General features: G+C 40.5%; 1 protein-coding gene across 1 annotated transcript in view; it reads right to left on the minus strand.

Moving 5' to 3' along the window:
- LOC135709443 (roundabout homolog 1-like) overlaps window positions 1–20,417 on the minus strand; it is a 380,698-nt gene that overhangs the window by 119,208 nt on the left and 241,073 nt on the right. The window lies entirely within an intron of this gene.

Raw genomic sequence — 20,417 nt, forward strand, 5'->3', positions numbered from 1 at the left:
AGAATGGACTCGTTAATTTAATTTTCGTTTAATATAAAATAATATATTATTACTTCATATAATCCAGATGCCATCCCTATCGGCAACCGATACCGTGTGGATACTATCCCGATACTATATTTTGATGCCTGCGTCGTGAGGTCGTGACAAGTCGAATGAGCCCCGAATTGAAGTGAAAGTGGAAGAAAAAACTAAGGAAGCAGTGTTTTTGAGTCATTCATTGCGTCAATTGAAACAAGCCTTTGCTTCAAATGAAATGAACTGAAGCACTTGACGAACGAAACAAGTGATAGTCCAGTCATGTTTGAAAAGAGGAATGTTCATCGTGACTCGATAACAAGAAACACGATGACTTACACGGAAATAATATTGCTCGAAATTTAGCAGAACCCTGGTTTTATTTAAATAGTGAATTCCCAAGCAACATTGCAAGTTTTATTGAGGTTTTATAGCATACTACAAGTCTAAATCATGATCATGGTCTACAGAACCCTCATAAAACCCAAATTGTTCCTTGGGTTGGTAGAACCAATTCACAATTTAAATAAAACTGAACAGACTGTGCGGTAATTATTACGAACTTATGTCCGCTTAACAAAAAGAAAGGAAAACGTGCTAAGCCACTTTATGAAGAAAAAAAAACTCACTTACTACTAGTACCTACTAGCTTCTAGGAAAGCTTGAACCTTTTAAACTCAACGAACTCAAACTTGAAAACGTAAGAACACACTCACGAACTACTGTTCTCCAGCCGATTCGTATTCAATAATTTTAAGAAAATGAGGAATTAAATTGTTTTCAAGATTTCAGACACTGAAAAAAATTAAGAGGCAAACGAGCAGCCCAAAGCTGAAAATCTCTCTAATAAAACAAAACTAGAATTTCAAATCCGGAGATTTGCATGAACTTCACAAAAATAAGAAAATCGCGAATTTCCCTCTGTCCCTTGTGCACATACTGGTTACTCCTATATTCAAACTCCTGTGACTCTATGTACCATTTCGAACACGGACTGCTGCTCGTATTTTTCCCCGTTCAGAGTAGAGCCATTTCCCTTCCCGAAAGTGCAAGCCAACCCTGAAAAGTCACCGGTCTTCGCTCGTACCGATTGCACTTGGTTAATAAAATAATAGCGAAGCATTAACATTCTTTTTCGGATAGCGGACAGGTTTCTCCCATATCGCATTCGCTCGTGGCATCGTAAAGTTGTCCTATTCAGTGCACCTCCATTCGACCGGTCGGTCGGTTGCAAAGTTACTTACTGGGGCGGGGTGGGGAAGCAGGGGATAATCCACCCCGAAAGCGCATGCAACCGTGAAAATATTTAGATAAGAGAGACCCGTTGCTTTTTTTTGCCTTCCTCTTGTGCCGCGTGTGTCTTGTGTGCATACGAATAAGGAAGCAAAGTGAGGACCCGAACGGAGCCAGCAGAGGAAGGAAAACAATCAATTGACCATAAATTTTAATCTTTTGCCAATGATCTCTTCTTGAGGAGCTGGTCCGTATGCCGACGGCGGCAGGCTTCCCGAAGAATTGGAGCATCGTCGAGCGTAGGGAGTTGAATATGGGCATAGGCATGGACGTGGAACAAAGGAAGGTTGGCAAAAGTGGCTTCATAAAAATAATCCCCCCTTGGATTCGAATGCTTTCCCTGGCAGAGATAGATTTAAGTACCCATACTATTTAGCCGTGCAGTGGATTTCTCGCTAGGCTTCGGTAGCGCATTGCCAAGCTGAAATGCAGTCTACAAAGGATTAGAGAGATAGATATTACAACGCGCCTCGGGAAATTCTCCAGTTGCATCCAGCGAACGCGAAGGAATGTGGAATCCAGCAGGAGGATTGTTCGAGTCCGGATGATCACTTGCTACAGATCTCTGCACGTACCGTTGAAAATATGGCACAAGTCCACAAATCACAACCCATTTAAGTGAGACCTGTGCATTAGTAAGTAGGTGCTGTGCCAACTGGAAAATCTTCATAATAAAGTTACAAACGCATCGCGAAATCCTGCCAACATCGCCGTCGCAGCTGCTGCTGCCAAACAACTGTCACCGCATATCTACGGCCGACGCGTCCGGGATGAGCGTGGATCTGTTTTGAATAAATTTATTTGATATTTATTAGCCTCGGCACTCGCTGCTCAAGATGCCGTGAAATTGAGTCGCACTCAACTTTGCCATTCGGCAAATTTTTTGCCACTGAGGTGATTCTATTAATACAACTTTTTCCCCCCGCGAAAACTTTTCTCGCTCGGATAAGTGATATTCTATTTTGTCATGTTGTGACAGTTAGTCGTTTAATTTTTTCGAATTCCTTCCGGCAATTTTTAGGGAAGTTCACAGTGGAAGCAACTCAAGTGATGTATTTAATCACCTCGGCTCTCTAATTGACTTTTCCCAGGTGAAAACGGTAAGCTACCACACAGGGCTTCAGCAAAATTAATAATCATGTTCCCGCCTATGGGTGTTAGTCGGGAGTATCAACACTCATTAGTGATATGCTCCGGTGCGCGGCCCTCCTTTTCCACGTGTAGCTAAGTGGAAAATCCTTTCGCGCTTCTGAAAGTTGATAAGTTGCGATGATAAATGACTTTCCCAGGAGGTAGAGATAGAACGAAAGAGAGAGAGAGAGAGAGGCTGACTGATGAGGACGATGTTCGCGAAAAGACATGCTTTTCCTTCTCGCCTTTGATTGTTGAAGCATGCGACCGAGGATAGGTGCTCCTTTGAGGAAGACGTGAAAGTTTTGCTGCTGCTGCTGGTGGTCCTTCGGGTGGCGATGGAGGGCTTCCAGAAAAGTGCGCAAGGTTAAATTTAATTAACACGGGACATGGCGTGTTAAAAAGATTTACGTTAATTTAACTAGAGGGAAGTTTGCAGATTCTTCAGAGCGTGAACGTTCAAGGAGATGATGGTATTCCAAGTGGAGCATTTGCTTTGCCTTATTTGTGCTATCTATTTTAGGTTTTTAATTTAGTTTTTAACAACTTTATTTACGCTACGTAACAATTGAAAAATTATATAATTAAGGCTGCAATCTCAGGTATCTCAGGTGATTTAGTGTCATACTTCTTATAACACACTGACAGGGTCATAAATTGTACCCAGACCTGTGTAGTTGTTAAAAAATATTTCAACTTAGACTCTGAGCGCTCAAAACCAGCTAACATTTTGTTTTTTGACATAGGACTACGTCTGTGATTTTTATATAGGGGTACACGTTGTGAAAACCGAAAATAGAACATGTAACGAAATTATGAAAGATTTTTAACGTTAATAACTCAGTTGCCCCTGGATCATTTTCAATCATTTTATCACCAATCAATCAGAAATATTTCCACGCATCGATAGTAATGCATCAAGCATTGTCCAAAAGCGTTGAAATAACTAACAAATCCACCAATTACGTACATGCATATGCTGCTTCCCCAACACAGTCATCAGAGAGTCGTTGGTAGACGAAACAAGTCCAAGTGGCATTCGCCTCCGATCTTCGGGCATGTGCGAATAGGGAGGATGCAATTGCGTAACATTTTGCACACTCATCGAGATATTCAGAACCACACAAAAGGCTCTCCAGAGTTGTAATTTTGTAACCAAACTTGGAAGCAGAGGTGCAAGTGATTTTGATCGATTCTCTTCATCGACTTTCTGTTTCGTTAATAACTCGACGGCAAACGCATTCATTGATACGTTTGTTGTTCTGGATGATAGAAAAGCATAGTAGAAAAGTGCAAAATAGGTTAGTGAAGCCAAGGTCACCAAATGAGGAAATCGATGAAGAGAATTGACTTTCAGTCTATGACGATGACTAGCAATGAAAACTAGCATCGCACCGCTTTTGGTACTTGGGTTTCACTTGCTGGTTGCAATTCTGCTGTTCGACATTTTCGAAGACCCACCAAAAAACATAAAATTACAACAGTAAAATGATATTGGTGACGCACGGATACTTGAATTTCCTGAATCGAGTTCCACAGTGTGCGGATTGTGTCGGACGGCCAAGAGGTGTTTCAAGACTACATTCGGGACATTCCGTGCAAGCTCTACCACAAATCGGATTACCCTGTGACGCAAACCGTCTACTATTTCGACTTCCCCTTTAACACATCAGGCCAGCTTGTTGGGTTCACTTGGCCAGATTTGGTGAATTTGTTCCATTTTGCCCTCTATAATATTTTCATACTTAATTTCGAGTGCGTAACCGACATCCCTTCTAGTTTCTACTCGTTTGATTTAGCGCAGTAGAGAAAATAAATAAAAGTACTAATTTATCTGAACAGAGAAGAACCATGACGTGAAACAGGATCATAAATTCGCCGAAAAAAGTGTCTTTCTGCTAAAGGCTAAGATTTACCAACTTGTTGAGAGAAGGATTTTAACGAGAAAAACTAAAAAGGGGAAAAGCTTTAGCTGGGTGGACACTGATATTCTGCGGCCTTCCAACCTGTCACAGACACCAGTTCAACCCCTGTCCAGCAGCAGACGGGTCGAGACTCTTGCGAGTGCCCAATCATTGAACCGAAGAAAATGGGATTGTCCGGTCCTATTTGCTGTCTACACGTCATCATCATCTTCCAAAGGCTTTATACCTGTATTACCATCGGCCCTTTTCAGGGCCACCAAGATTTTCCAAAAGAGTTAAATTTCTGAACATGTCCCAACTAACTACTAAGGGCTCCAGAAGAAACTACGGTCAAAAAAGATTCACCCCCGCACCAAATGTACCATGTACAGAACGCTAATAAGACCGGTGGTCCTTTATGGACACGAGACATGGACTATGCTCGAGGAGGACCTGCAAGCACTCGGAGTTTTCGAGCGACGTGTGCTAAGGACGATACGGCGAACCCAGGCGATCGTGGCCAAAAAGGCTACCAATGTATTTATTTATCGTCACGAGGGGTAAACCAAATGAAAATTTGTTTTATATTTCAAATTTATTTATTTATTATTATTATAGTCCATCTGACTTGATAGTCTCAATGAAACACTTAAATCTAAATGTAGTCACTCATTAAAAATTAAAAATTGGCCAACAGCAAACGATGACGAAACATCGAGGCATTGATGTCAAAGTCAAATAGGTCAGAGGCTTCGTTGAATTGATGAATCATGGCGACAAAGGAACTGTTTGCAGCATAGTTGGTTGCATGTACTACTTCAAGCAAGGTTCTCGGACAGAGTGTTCGGGCAGGAGCATACAGATTAATTTTGGCCAGTAACTCAGGAACATCATATTCTGCGAGTAAAACTTTAGCAACGAAGACGACCTGCGATATGTTTCGTCGCTTAGCAAGAGTATCCAAACCCAGTAAACGACAGAGGGCAGCATACGGTGGTAAATTCAGCGGGTCACTCCATGGAAGATAGCGCAGTGCGTATCTGACGAATTTGCGTTGAACAGCTTCGAATCGTCCACTCCATACAGCTTGGTAGGGATTCCAGACAACATACGCGAATTCCAGTAGTGAGCGTACCAATGAACAGTAAAGGGCTTTAAAACACAGAGGATCACGAAATTCCTTAGATATCTTGAACATGAATCCAAGCTGTCGATTAGCTTTGTCGATCGTGGTTGAGAAGTGGCGAGTGTATGTGAGCTTTTCATCCAACATGACACCGAGGTCTTTAACGTGATCGAAACGTTGAACTGCAGTTCCAGCAACGTTATAATCAAACAAAATGGCAGTCCTAGTTCGACGGAAACTAATTACGCAGCACTTTGAGACGCACAGGACCATAACATTACGTTCACACCAATCATTAAAGATTTCAAGAAGGTTTTGTAGTTTTAAACAGTCGGCATAGCCTCGAACGACTAGATAAATCTTCAAGTCATCGGCAAAAAACAATTTACCTCCATCGTTCACAAATAAAGAGAAGAGCATTGGTCCGAAAGTGCTACCCTGTGGAACTCCTGATCTGTTCGAGAAACAGTACGATGAGTAGTTTCCAATGACTAAAATATATACGTACCCTAATTAACAAAGCACAAGCAATAAAAAATCTCAAATTGGCCACTAAATACTACAGGGGTGCACCAATAAACAAAAAACAAGTTGCAATAGAAATGAAGAAAAAGCCAATAAACAAATAAAAAGCTTCTTTTAATAATTTGAATGTGAGCGGTAAAAATGGCAAAAAGGGCAATAGTAAATAAAATACGCTCAATTAAATAAGGATGAATCTCCACTAAATTAGGAAATTTGAGCACTAAATAACTCACTTTCGTCACCTGCAGTTGAACATATTTTCCCATAAAAGTGGCAAAATGAGCAATACCATATTGAATAACCGCAATAAATAAATCTAAAATGTCCCACACAAAGCGCACAGTTATCACTGTTTTAATCCAATTATGCTGTAAAATCGTGATTATTTCCCCAAGAAAAAAAATGAAAATATCTTTTAAAAACTGAAAAAGTTCCAGGAACCAGGAGAAAAATGTATGCTTGAACATGAGGATGAGCCATCGTAAAATATGAATCGTTCTTAAAGAAAAGAAAATAATTCATGCAGGAAAGTAAAAATGAGCAATTATAAACGAACACTGCGCAATATAAAATAAAACAAAATTCCAATGATATTCAGGAAATATTCCTTTAAATTGAAAGTTTATGAGCCAATAATCTAGATCAATTTCCATATGGTATATTCAAGACAGCGATAAGTAGTGATACTGTGTCTTGGCTAACAAAGTCGATGTCGATAAAGAAGATTAACGAATGTGGGTCTCATTGAAAAAGGTACCATTAAACAAAATCAAAAGAGCACTAAAAACAGCTGTTTGAGCAAAATATACGTCACAAAAGAGCACTAGAAAATGCCATTTCAAGAACAACATGTGAAAAGGGCATACAAGCTTTTTGTAAACAAACATTCTTATGCCCTTTTCTCGCCACCCATATAGCACCAACGCAAACCATCAACATCGCCGGATAGGGGAAGGTTTCCCCTTCCCGATGATGTTGTTAGTTTGCGTGGGCGATCCTCGGTTGGCGAGAAGAGGGCCTACAAAGGTTTGTTTACAAAAAGCTTGTATGCCCTTTTCACATGTGGCTCTTGATTTGAGCAATATAAAGGTAAAAAAAGACCACAATGAATGTCCCAGGGAAAATTTCAAAAATGCTCAACAAAAAATAAGAAATGAGCAAGAAACGTATAAAATTAGCACTCTGAAAAATAAATTGAGCATTTTATAGGCCATGAAGGTCACTAAGAACGAAAACAATATCTCTTGAAAACCTGCAAATCTTCATCGAACCATAGACAAACAGACATAACACTCGCATATTGTACATCGAACACGCATTTACCGGTCAATTCAAATATGTGTTAGTTGATAACACCTCCGCCGGTGGCCCCCATAGTTAATTTAATCTTGCCTTCATTTGATTGTTGTTAAAACATGAGGCGATAGTTCGATCACAGTCAAACAGACATAACACATCGAATAGTTTCCACTGTAAACCATCTTCACTAAAACATTACCGCCATCTGTTGAGAACACTGTCACGGGTAGCACGCTCAACAGATGACAGTAGTGTGTAAACGTCAAACGCAAGGAAATTAACTATGGGCCCCACCGGCGGAGGTGTTATCATTAGTTAGTATCACATATTTAAATTGATCGTTAAATGCGTGTTCGATGTACAAGATGCGAGTGTTATGTCTGTTTGTCTATGGTTCGATGAAGATTTGCAGGTTTTCGTTCTTAGTGACCTTCATGGCCTATAAAATGCTCAATTTATTTTTCAGAGTGCTAATTTTATACGTTTCTTGCTCATTTCTTATTTTTTGTTGAGCGTTTTTGAAATTTTCCCTGGGACATTCATTGTGCTTTTTGTGTCTTTTTTTACCTTTATATTGCTCAAATGGCATTTTCTAGTGCTCTTTTGTGACGTATATTTTGCTCAAACAGCTGTTTTTAGTGCTCTTTTGATTTTGTTTAATGGTACCTTTTTCAATGAGACCCACATTCGTTAATCTTCTTTATCGACATCGACTTTGTTAGCCAAGACACAGTATCACTACTTATCGCTGTCTTGAATATACCATATGGAAATTGATCTAGATTATTGGCTCATAAACTTTCAATTTAAAGGAATATTTCCTGAATATCATTGGAATTTTGTTTTATTTTATATTGCGCAGTGTTCGTTTATAATTGCTCATTTTTACTTTCCTGCATGAATTATTTTCTTTTCTTTAAGAACGATTCACATTTTACGATGGCTCATCCTCATGTTCAAGCATACATTTATCTCCTGGTTCCTGGAACTTTTTCAGTTTTTAAAAGATATTTTCATTTTTTTTCTTGGGGAAATAATCACGATTTTACAGCATAATTGGATTAAAACAGTGATAACTGTGCGCTTTGTGTGGGACATTTTAGATTTATTTATTGCGGTTATTCAATATGGTATTGCTCATTTTGCCACTTTTATGGGAAAATATGTTCAACTGCAGGTGACGAAAGTGAGTTATTTAGTGCTCAAATTTCCTAATTTAGTGGAGATTCATCCTTATTTAATTGAGCGTATTTTATTTACTATTGCCCTTTTTGCCATTTTTACCGCTCACATTCAAATTATTAAAAGAAGCTTTTTATTTGTTTATTGGCTTTTTCTTCATTTCTATTGCAACTTGTTTTTCGTTTATTGGTGCACCCCTGTAGTATTTAGTGGCCAATTTGAGATTTTTTATTGCTCATTTCGCTTTTTTTATTGATGATTAATTGTGCTGCCGTTTCCAATGCATACAGTAACTTCACGTTGCACGAGGTACGATCTAAGCCAGCTGCAGAAGGAAACAGAACATCCAATTTTTTCAAGCTTTGCTCGCAGAACGTCGTGCACAACTCTATCAAACGCAGCTTTAAGATCAGTGTAGATGGCATCCACTTGAAGTTTCTTGCATACATTTTCCATACAGAACGACGTAAAGCTGACGAGATTAGTTTCCACGGAGCGGCCAGGAAAGAAACCATGTTGACATGTACTTATGTAATGCTTGCAGGAAGCAAACAATCTCTCATTTATCAGCGACTCAAACACCTTAGATTCAACCCCAAGCGAGGTAATCCCACGGTAGTTTTTCACATTGCGTTTGTCTCCTTTCTTGAAAACAGGGAACATAGTAGACCGTTTCCATAGTGCGGGAAATTTCTGTTGACGAAGTGACAGGTTGAAGAGCAAGGACAACGGAGCAGCTAAGATATCGGAGCATTTTTTTAGGACTGCAGATGGAATAACACTCGGACCTGGTGAAAATGATGATTTGGTTTTACTCATCACAGAGAGAACCATTTGTACATCTACGGCAAAAACATCCATGTTTACGACGTCGGTTGGCACATCACGGTCGGCGCGCTCAATTTCTGCTTGCGATGGGGAGTCATTCGAGAAGACGCTTAAGAAGTGCCTAGCAAATAGGCTGCATTTGTCCTCAGTTGTCAATGCTACGTCATTGCCGAGAAACATTTTTGGCGGCAGTCCAGTTTCCTTCCTCTTAGTATTCACAAACGACCAGAATCCCTTGGGGTGGCATTGCAGATTATGTTGAGTACGAATTACATACCTCTTGTAAAGAAGCTTGTTGTAGTGGCGATAATCATTGCTGGCAATTGAAAAATTTCGCTTGGTAAGGGTACATCGTCGATGAGTGAGAGCACGGAGAGCTCTAGCTAGCACTCGCTTCAGGTTGCGGAGAGTAGCGTTAGACCAAGGCGATTTTCTTGGCTGCTGTATCGATATCAAGGTCATTCAACACGTTCCAGTTGATCCGGGACAAGGAACGTCTCAGCAAACGGAAATCGGTCTTCCGGAAATTGAGCCGAGTGGCAGTCATGGTTTCATCAAAACGAATTTGAGATCCGTTCGCGATAGATATAGCCAAAGCAGGGTGGAAATTTTCAAGAGGAACGATGACATCAGGCGCTTCAGTGACGACACAGTCCAGAAGTACACTTTCGCTAACAAAAACCAAGTCAAGAAAACGAGACTGGAAATTGGGAACAAGGTTTATCTGGCTCAGTCCATGAAAAGCCGTGTCGTCAACAAGCAAGCGGCTGGCAGGAGTAGTTGAAGATGCAATCGGATGTGGAAACGCATAACCCTGGCCTGAGGGTGACCAGCTAAACCCAGGCTGATTAAAATCACCAAGCAGAAGAAGCACATCCATTATATCAGCCATGGACGATGCAAATTCTGTAGCATCCAGATGAAGCTGCATTGTGGTGCAGTCATGTCGACATTCAGGGGGAATATACACCGCTCCAATGAGGATGTCCCGCGAAGTGAGGCTGACCTTAACCCAAACCGCTTCAATTGTAGTAAATAGTTCGTTGGAGATTACGCAGGAGGCGAATTCGTTGGAAACAGCGATGAGCACACCACCACCGCGAGTACGAATGCTGTTGGATGAATTACGGTCTAATCTGTAGACAGTAAAAGAGTCACCAAACAGTTGCACAAATTCTCCTCTTGTAGGGGAACAGTTTAAAGAGACGTTAATAGACGTATCCGTATCCAAACAGTTGCACTGAATTGATCCTCCCATCGAGCCAAGTTTCCGTGAATACATAAACGTCATTTTCCCCGTCAAGCGCAGCCAGATAAACATCGTCCAATTTAGTCATGAGTCCCCTGGTGTTCCGATAGTAGACTCGTAAACCACTAGAGGGTTCGGTGCGAGCCGTGTCAATGGTAACTTGTCCAGGATCCGAACGAGAGAACGGTGAAATATCAGGCAGCGAAAGATCACTTGGCGTAGAAAGCTCGAAAGGTGGCCATAAGCGAAGATGAACTGAAACCAAGTGGCGGATCAACAGTTGAATTCACATGGACGACTTCATACTTGCCGTAAACGAGTGGTTGGAAGACCCCTTCACCAGGCCCGCACACAGGGCCGGGACGGCTGCAGGTCGCTGGCGGGAATGGCTCGACTGTGGCGGGGGGCTCGGGGGCTTTCATGATGCGCACGGCAGTGCGTCCCAATAAACAGAAGTTGATTCATCATAATGGTGTAAGTCGTCAATCTTCGGCAGGACTAGATCAGAGGATCTGAATGCTTCTTCCGGGGAATTTTCTGTGGAGCGTCTCGGCTTCTGGTATGGTGGGGCTGGTATACTGTTAATGTTATCTTCAGACCACAATTGTCGAGGAGCAGACATATACAATGGCACTCTGGAAACCAAGAATTTTTCAGACAGAGCAGTTGTTGCTTGCTGATTATACTTGCCTACAGTTGGAGTTTGGAAGACCCCCTCTTCTAGCTTAAACGCAGGGCTGGGACGACATATATTTCAGGAAGTGGATTGTTCGAAATAATGTCGTACTTGCCTGAGATAGGGTTTTGGAAGACCCCTTCATCAAATCCAAACACAGGACAGGGAAGGCTGGAGGTCGCTGGCAGGAATAACTCGACTGTGATGGATGAATTAGGGGCTTCCATAACACATATGGCAGGCGTGCCTCCCGGTGTCCAACATGGGTCAATCACGAAGGAGTTCATTGTTGAAGTTCGACTAGAAGTGATAATCGTTTCAGGGACGGAATTATTCAGAAAGCGATCATACTTGCCTGCGGTTGGATTTTGGAAGACCCCGTTTCCGGACTCAAACACAGGACCGGGATGACTGCAGGTCGATGGCAGGAGAGGCTCGACTGTGATGAGGGGATCAGGGGCTTCCAAAATGCTAGTGGCAAGTGAGCGTCCCGGTAATCGGTTGATAAAAATGTGGTGTTGAGGTTCAAGTTCCTGACCCGGCAATATCACTCCGTCATAGATGATTGATGACTGGAATTGGTGGACTTTGGAGTTGTTTGCGGTATGTTTATTTGTAACAATCCTTGAGGCTTCCAAAAATTTTCGACTCTGCGGTTGTCCACGAATTTACGAAATAGCATTCCTTTGGGCCATGTAGAGGTCGAAAGTGCTTTCGACGTCAAATCTGCTGAGACACCGACTTTGAAAGAAATGAAAGACATGGTGCTGACGTCTTTGTTCTTTGAAACCAGTCGGATAACTTCAACATCGTCGGTTGACAAACGATTTTTGGCCAGCTCACCAATTTGCTCAGCAGTCACATCACGAGAAATCCGAGATAGGTAAATCCAAAACTTTTCCACCGGGGCAGGCACAGTGAAGTGGCCTAGGCTTGGAGATACAGATTTACCGGTAGCACGCATTAGGTACATTATTGTCCTTTCTTGGAAATAACCACCGGCTTCCTATGGTTCTTGACATAAAACCAGACCGTCTGGAGGAAACTGGAGTGATGGAAGCAGTATTGGTCAGCTTCGTGAAATTGGACCGAATTTCAATTTTCAAGTCCTCCAGAATCTCTTGTTTTAATTTCCCCAGCAACTCCGTATGAGTACTCAGCTGTTTCTCCAGACCAGCATCATATGCAGCCTTTATATTCCTACTATGCCGAATGTCTGACATTATGCTCGCACAAGATTTACACATCCTGAATAATTGCCTGTTCCGGTCAACTTCATCGAACAGTTCACTTGGCAATGAATGTATTTCAGCATATTATTTTATTTAATGACAACAGTGACATGTCAGACATATTTTAAAGTAATATAGGGGAATTTACGTATTCTCGGCAACCTAAGCAGCGACCTTCTTTCTATAGTCTTTTTTCTCCATGGAACGCACACATGTGCAGTATTGGTTTGTTTACAATCTTTTGCTGCCAGCTGCTCTAACAATTTCAGTCGAAAGAATTGTCAAAAACTGTTTTGAAACGCTTTTACAAAGCTCCAATCTTCTCTAGTGAGAGCGAGTATTGTCGGCAACCAGTTTTTCTTCGGCAACCGTTCCATTTGAACTGCATGTAAATCTGCTGTTCTATTATCGGCAACTCGAAATCAGCTACAATTTGTAGTGCGTGTGTTTCATTTCAAGAAAACCTTGCTAGATTGCTTTTTCTCAGTGGTAAAAATATAATCAAATTGAAGCTGAAAGCATAAAGAATCGTTTGCATGCATTCAGCGAAGTGTTTTCGTAAGAAAATCCAGTGAAAATAGTGTTTCAATTTGGGTTGCCGAAAATAGTCTGTCATGCCGAAGCCGTCATTTCCCCTACACAATGTAATTAATGAAAACAATGAAAATAATGTGACTCTTACGTTTGTAATAAGTGCTATATTCGCACCCCTCGATTGTAATTGAATGATTTTTGCTGACCTTTTTCAACGCTAGATGGTGCGTGAAGCAATATTTTGCGGGTCGCCATTGCAATATTTGGAAAAGGCATGAATGGATCATATTGTTAGTATGATATATTTGGTACAACCCCATAGGGCTGTTCCTTGTAGTTATTTTTTTTTTTTTGTGATTTCCACTGATTAGGCGGCGCCAGTTTTGGGCTGGGTTTAGTCCCAGTCGGCGCCACGGGGATTTTCTGAGGCATGAAATCTATGATCACGCCTTCCTTTGGAAGGGAAGTAAAGCCGTTGGTCCCTGGTCCATGAGTTGATGGGTTGATATTTTTTTGTCACTGATTGATTCTTGGTAAAACCTAAACATAAATCAGATGTTTGCGAAAAATAATTCCCACAATTTGCCTATGCATTAATTTAACCACACGAATGTTATAATACAAAATTTACATCTGTCTTTGAATGTCTTAACTTGCTTTATGGTACATTATAACAGTTGAAATTATGTGTTATAATTGGAGTACATCACAATAAACCAACCAACCAAACCAACCATCAAGCCTTCCAATGGCCCGCTAAATGGGTGATATGTGGGCTTGTTGGTTACTTGGAAAGTTCAGTGGTGTATCGATGTGGTAGCTGGCAGTGCAATACTTCCATCAAACAGCTCTGAAAACCGGCGCGGTCACGGCACAGTTCACGAGTGAACTTGAAATGGGGATGAAAAACTGGATGAAGGAGTTTCATCAGTTAACCAGTAGGGATGAATCAAAATAATTTCCTACTAAATTGGAGTTTCTTAAGATTTGATGATGATAATGATAATATGAAACTACCAGTCACTGTAGAACGACAACTGTCGGTAGCAGTGTTGCCAGATATACCGATTTTTAAACCCTGATACCGATTAACAGATAAGGTTTATCAGAATACCGATTTTTGAGTTCTAATATCGCTTTTACCGATTTTTTTTTTTAAATATTCAAAATGATGAGAGACTTTTATCTTTTTGAAAATTCATATTTTTGAGTCAGCCCTAAAAAAAAATCTTCTTTAAAAATGTCTTATGCTTGATACTCTTTCGAGAAATGTTTACATTTCCTCGCCGTTTTTGGCTACCAAGGAGTCAAGAAACAACTGATGGCTCATCCCGGTAATTCCTGGACATCGGGAAATACTTTTATTCAGTGAACAAATAGGTCCACCAACTTCCAGATTTTTTTTTAATCTTCCCTTTGAAGTTTCTTCCAACTTTCCCTAGGAATTTTCGTCCACCTTACCCTGTAAGTTATTTTCCGATTGCTTCCGGAAAGCTATTTCGACTTCCCTTGGAAGCTTCTTTTGCCTTCGCTTGAAAGGTTTTTTTTTTTCGATATTTGTGTGACAAGGGTCAAAAATAAAATGGAAGGGCAAAAGAACTAGATAAGGAGAGATGATTGATTTGTATAGCTGTATTTTACTGGCATAGTTAAATCGTTTTTCAGTCGACATAGAATAACATACTTCTTGGCAATGAGAGAGTTGAACTTAAGTTTGTCATCAATAATCACGCTAAGATATTTAATTTCCCGAACGCGATCAATAGTCGCATCATCAATTACAACAAAGACGTTCTCATTTCCTCGATTCCGCGAAATTACCATAAATTTAGTTTGACTTGTATTCATTTTCAACTGCTTATACTTCAACCATCTACTTAGAGAACGCAAATCTTCATTCAAGTGTGAAACGGCATCATCTAAATCCTTAGCTGCAATGCATAACACAGTATCATCTGCAAAAAGATTAATATCGCAAAATCGTAAAACACGTCGCAAGTCATTAATATACATAATAAATAACAGGGGCTTTAATACACTTCCCTGGGGCACTCCAAGGTTATTCCGTCTCTCAAAGGAAATCAGAGGAAACTCCTGAAGAAAGCGAGAAGAAATTAATCTGGAGAAGTCGGAGGACACTTCCTGGAGTAGTTGTATTTAACACTTGGAACAAGTTGACTTCCATAGAAGTCGGATGAAACTTTTGGGGAGAATTCAACAGTACATCAAAATATTAAATTAAAATAGTTAAATTCATTTAAAACGGTAGGGAATTCAGTTGTACAGGAGATCATAATTGATTTTCCTTCGGCTTGCATAATTTCACGGGGTGCTTGCAATAATTAATTAAATACTAATAAGTTGGATTTCAAAATCTCCACGATTAAAAAAAATTTTCTGCATTTTGATATTTGTACTCAAAATTTTCATCGGGAGATCTTGTAACAAGTACGCTTTTCGATTTATTTATTTGCACGGAATTTCTAATCATCCAATTTTCCACATTTAAGTATATTGCATAAACTTTCATTTTTTTATCAATTATTTTCATAAATGTATTCACCGCCAAGGAACGTACGTCCATTTATATATAGTTACGCTTGCCATACAAAAACCAACGAGTTCCCTATACGTTCAGCTAATTCACTCCATTTAATCCGAATACGCTACCTAAAGTCCGGGGTTCGAATCCGAACCGTTCTCTCGTATAAAAGAGTACCGTTAAACGGGGTATCTTTGATAATGCGGGTAGCTTTGATAGTATATAAAGAATAAATTTACTCGCTGTGCTTTTTACAAATAAGAAACATTGGTTCCAAATTGGAGCTTAGGATATCTCCATTGATATCGTATATAGCTTTTATATAGTAGGGGAAATGACGGCTTCGGCATGACAGACTATTTTCGGCAACCCAAATTGAAACACTATTTTCACTGGATTTTCTTACGAAAACACTTCGCTGAATGCATGCAAACGATTCTTTATTAAAACAGCAAAAAAAAAGCAAAACAACCCATTTTCATTACTTCATTATGATGGCTACCAAGCCTTTGGGATTTTCCTTATTAGAGAGTTGAATAGATTTTTCTCCTTTAGCTTACTTAAATCTTTGGTTTTAATTAGTTAGGTAGGTTCCGATTCAACACATTGTAGTTTCATTTATATACCTGTGATATTGACTTTTATACCTAGGGGATGAGTACTTAAGAGGGTTAGGTTTTGATAAGTTCTTTAGTGGGAATGACACTGATGAAGACTGCACATTGTAGTCGAAATACGTATCTGTCATGGATACCAAAATTAATTAAGTGGAATTAAATGGAAGATAACCTTTTTTTGCTGTTTTATTAAAGCATTCCGCTAACAACCCATTTTCATTACTTCGATTCTTTATGCTTTCAGCTTCAATTTGACTATATTTTTATTTAACGAACAAAATTGTTTGAGTTTCACTCATTTTTTTCTATATTCATCGAGCATAATCAAAGTAACCCCAAATCAAAATACTGAAGTTTGGTCACAAAACTAAAAAAAAATATAGTGCAAATGCTTCAATTTTGGTTCAACATATTACTAACGAATTAAATCTTGGATCCTCAGTACTTGTATTAAAAACATAAAAATTGAAAAACATTCATTGCTGTAAAAAATATTTAGAATATACTTTAAAAAACTATCAATGTTACCCCGTTTTACTGTAACCGAAAATAGATTTGAGCAAGATAGCAGATTGAAATTGCATGATAAGGAAAGAGATGTAGCATTGAATGGTTACAGAGAAAGATGATGAAAATTTGTCGTTTGAAAGGTTTTTGTTTTCTTAATTTTTTTGATTTTTAGTCGTTGGCTAGTTCATCACATTTGATAGTAGAAGGTCAGGCTTAGGGACTGCCTCTAAGGAAACGTTTCAGTCAAACATTAACGTAACGTAAAACTGGCTCTGAGACAACATTTAAAAAAAAACCTAATGTAAAATGGGAGTTACATCGGGACTTTGGTGAGGAATGGATGCGCGAACAAGGTATAGCTCCACCGTAAGAGTCCTTGCCCCATTCCGGCAGAGATACCTCTACGGCAGGAAAATAGGAAGGTGGAAGAACACGGACAGCGCAGCCAACGACGAGAGTGCTAGATTTGGTTGTACTGGTGGGCGTCCTTCAAGAAAGCAATCAGCGCAGCCAGCGTCGAGGTAGGGTAGGGAGTCGGTGTTGTTCCCGTAGCCTCTGAAACTCTGGGCAGACACACAGCACGTGTTCCACCGAGGCAGGGATGCTGCAGATTGGACAAACCTTGTGGAAGGGTGTCCCACCAAAATTGTGGGAAATCCTCGCATGGCCGGTCCGGAGTCTTGAAATGATCCGTTGGTCCTTGTACTTGTGGCTGTCTAGCCAGGGTCGTACGGTTTCTTTGATCTTTCTCAGGAAAGTGGTCCGCGACTGAAACCATTCCTCCTGCCAGGCTTCCATGATAATATTCGCGATCCAAGACGCGATCTTGACGTCTAGGAGTGGTACGTTCCTGGTGAAGCGGGGACCATATGGACCGGATCCCGCCAGCCTGTCCGCAGCCTCATTTCCAGGAACACCGCAGTGCCCGGGAATCCACGTAAAAACGGTTGAGGGTGAGGCATATCGTGTAATGGCTTGTATCCAGGGGTGGCTCGGGGCTTCGGCTTCCAGCGCCTGAATGACACTGTGTGAGTTTGAAAGGTCGTTGAATTACTTCCGTAATTTGACGTACTTCCGGCCACGATGACCCTTAAATTCACACCTATCTGAGGGTTCTGGAACTTCCACTCGTTCACTTTGACTTGAACCGTGGAAGAGGCGGGAGTGCGAGTAGCTAGTACTTAAGTGTACTTAGTGTCGCGGTGTGTTTTCCGTGGTATGTGAAGTTAAAAATCTGAGGAGTCTATAAGACTGAATTTAATGTTACATTTCTCGTTCCTTTCCGTTAGCTTGTAGAGTTCAAACATTAGGTTAAAAGTTACGTGCGGGTCAACTTATTGTGTGTGCAAAGCTCGTAGAAAGGTAAGGCGAATAATGAATTTTGTGTGGAGATGTAACTGAAATGTGTCGAACAGCCGTTCGACGCCTTTTTGTGCAGATTGGAGTTTGCACCGCATCGCTTCTAGCGATAGATGGCTTTGCTCGGCACACCGCAACCAAGGATTTAAATAGCGCTCTCTAGACCCCACGCTTCAACGTCAAGATTCCCGCTCCGGGGGAGATTTCGGAAGGGATACACCGTTTAACTGTTCTCCGGCAGAGCGTTGGCCAAATTCTCTAATATCAACCAAGTCAACCCACGTACATTATTCGTCTTCAACGATCCCCTCGTTGACATTTGCGCACCGGAAATCGGCGCTAGTTCAGTACCAATTCGAGGGTTCGATTGGGAATTTCCGCACCATACCAGTCCGAGGTGCAATATACAATACCACCACCGTTGAACAGGGTGCTACTTTGCCGACCTCACTCCGACAAAGGGATGCTTCTGTGCCGATACGGGAAGCAGCGACGATAATGATTACCGTGAGTAAATGAAACGCATACGAATCTCCACACACACAAACACATGAAGCGGCGCCGGTGGTGTAGTGGTAAGCGTGATTACCTCTCACCCCAGCAGGCCTGGGTTCAATCCCAGTCGACACCGCCGGGATGTTCTGAGGCATAACATCTCTGATCACGTCTTCCTTCGAAAGGGAAGTAAAGTTATTGGTCCCCGGTTCATGAGTTGATGGGTCGATAGGTAGGGTCCAGGTGTGGGAGCTGCCTTCCTGTGGCACGTCGGTAGCATTGGTGCTCAGCACGAAAAACAAGATCGACGGAAAAAACAAACCAAAAAAAAAAAAAAAAGTGCAATGAATAACCCTAGGTTTGGGAACACGAATAAATCATATAATGATTTCCGTTATTTAGCCCTGAAATAAATGTTGTTTTCGTAAAGTGAAAGCTTTCCCCGTGATGTTAATTTTTGTTGGCTGGATTCTTCACATTTTTGTGTCGTTTTAATTTGCGTTTTTTTTTTGTAATAGTATTTTTTGTTCTAATTGAATGTACTCCAAGTTGGACTACCTGGGAAAACAGTCCCCGCACTCACTTGTCAGAATCGGTGGAGGAAACCCGAAAGGGGAAGTTCCTCCAGTGATGATAAATATGAGTGGGGCTGTTGTGTTTCGGTAGAACGACGTTTAGCATCAACTTTCGCTTAGGACCGTTTGAAGCGGCCTCTGTGAAGATCTCAATTCCTCATGGGAATTCAGTCTGCTGAATCGCTCCCAAACTAAATTTCGGTCTCTTCCATTTATAAACCCGCCTGAGGTTGGGTTTCTTGCCGGGCAAATCAAAATTTGACGAGTGGCGCTTAAGCAACAACAACTTAAGTTACAAAATAAAGATGTTATCGATATTTTCCATACAATAGGATTAAACGAAAAGTGATCCAAAAAAAAAATCGCAAAAATGATCATATTATTAATTACTTTATTTATTTGTACAGGCTCAATCGAATAAACTTTACAGAGCCGAGTTATCATTTTCGTTATAAATTATTGTCTTATATTTAAAGTTAAAGGAGCTGGACCGGATACTCGCGGTTGTCTCTAGGTAAGTACAATTTTTTGGATGGGAAATGGGAGAAGGAGGTTTGAAATATGGTTTACGATACAAATGTTTAATTAATCCTAAAACAAACATAAAAAAAATCCACAAGTACAAAATACAAACTAAACACAAGGTTAATCAAACTTACAATCTAAGGTTAATATTCTTAAAGTAAACATATATGAGTTTCATAAACTCCAGATCGCGTCTAGCCAAAATATCCCGAACTGGAACATTAGGTTGTCTACCTCGAGCCCGAAGGGAATCGTACAGCTCAGATCTGACTCCACGATGCTCAGCACAAGACGAAATAATATGATCGGCGTCCTGGTAACCTTGTCCACATTCACAGAGATTGAAAATGATCATATGAAAAAGTGTAAAAGTTGACCAACATTTGGAATAAAAAGGCAATTGTACAGACAGACGATGACATTTATGTTTATTGTTTAACTAATCAACAAAAACCATAAATCCAAACAAGTATTGTAAGTCACACGTTTGACGGTAAAAATTGAAGTGATAGTGTAAGTCTGTCATCATGTCGACATATCTGAACTCCTTCAAGTAGGGGAAATTGATGTAATATTGGTTATATGCCTCTAATTTTGGCCCACACATACCATACCCATACATTTCAGCAATCGACTAAACTTTCAATAGCGACCAAAAATATCCATTAGTACCGTCCCAATGACGCGTTCATCTAGATAAAATTGATAAATAGCAGTTTTCTAGCGATGGGCCCAATCTTTAGAGCCATTCACAGTGGTTGAAAAGTCCATTTTGACGCTCTTAATTCATAGCACCA

This window comes from Ochlerotatus camptorhynchus, unplaced genomic scaffold, assembly GCF_037179485.1.
Source record: "Ochlerotatus camptorhynchus isolate MF236.1 unplaced genomic scaffold, CSIRO-AGI_Acam_v1.1 ptg000361l, whole genome shotgun sequence".
NCBI classification, from domain to species: Eukaryota; Metazoa; Arthropoda; class Insecta; order Diptera; family Culicidae; genus Ochlerotatus; species Ochlerotatus camptorhynchus.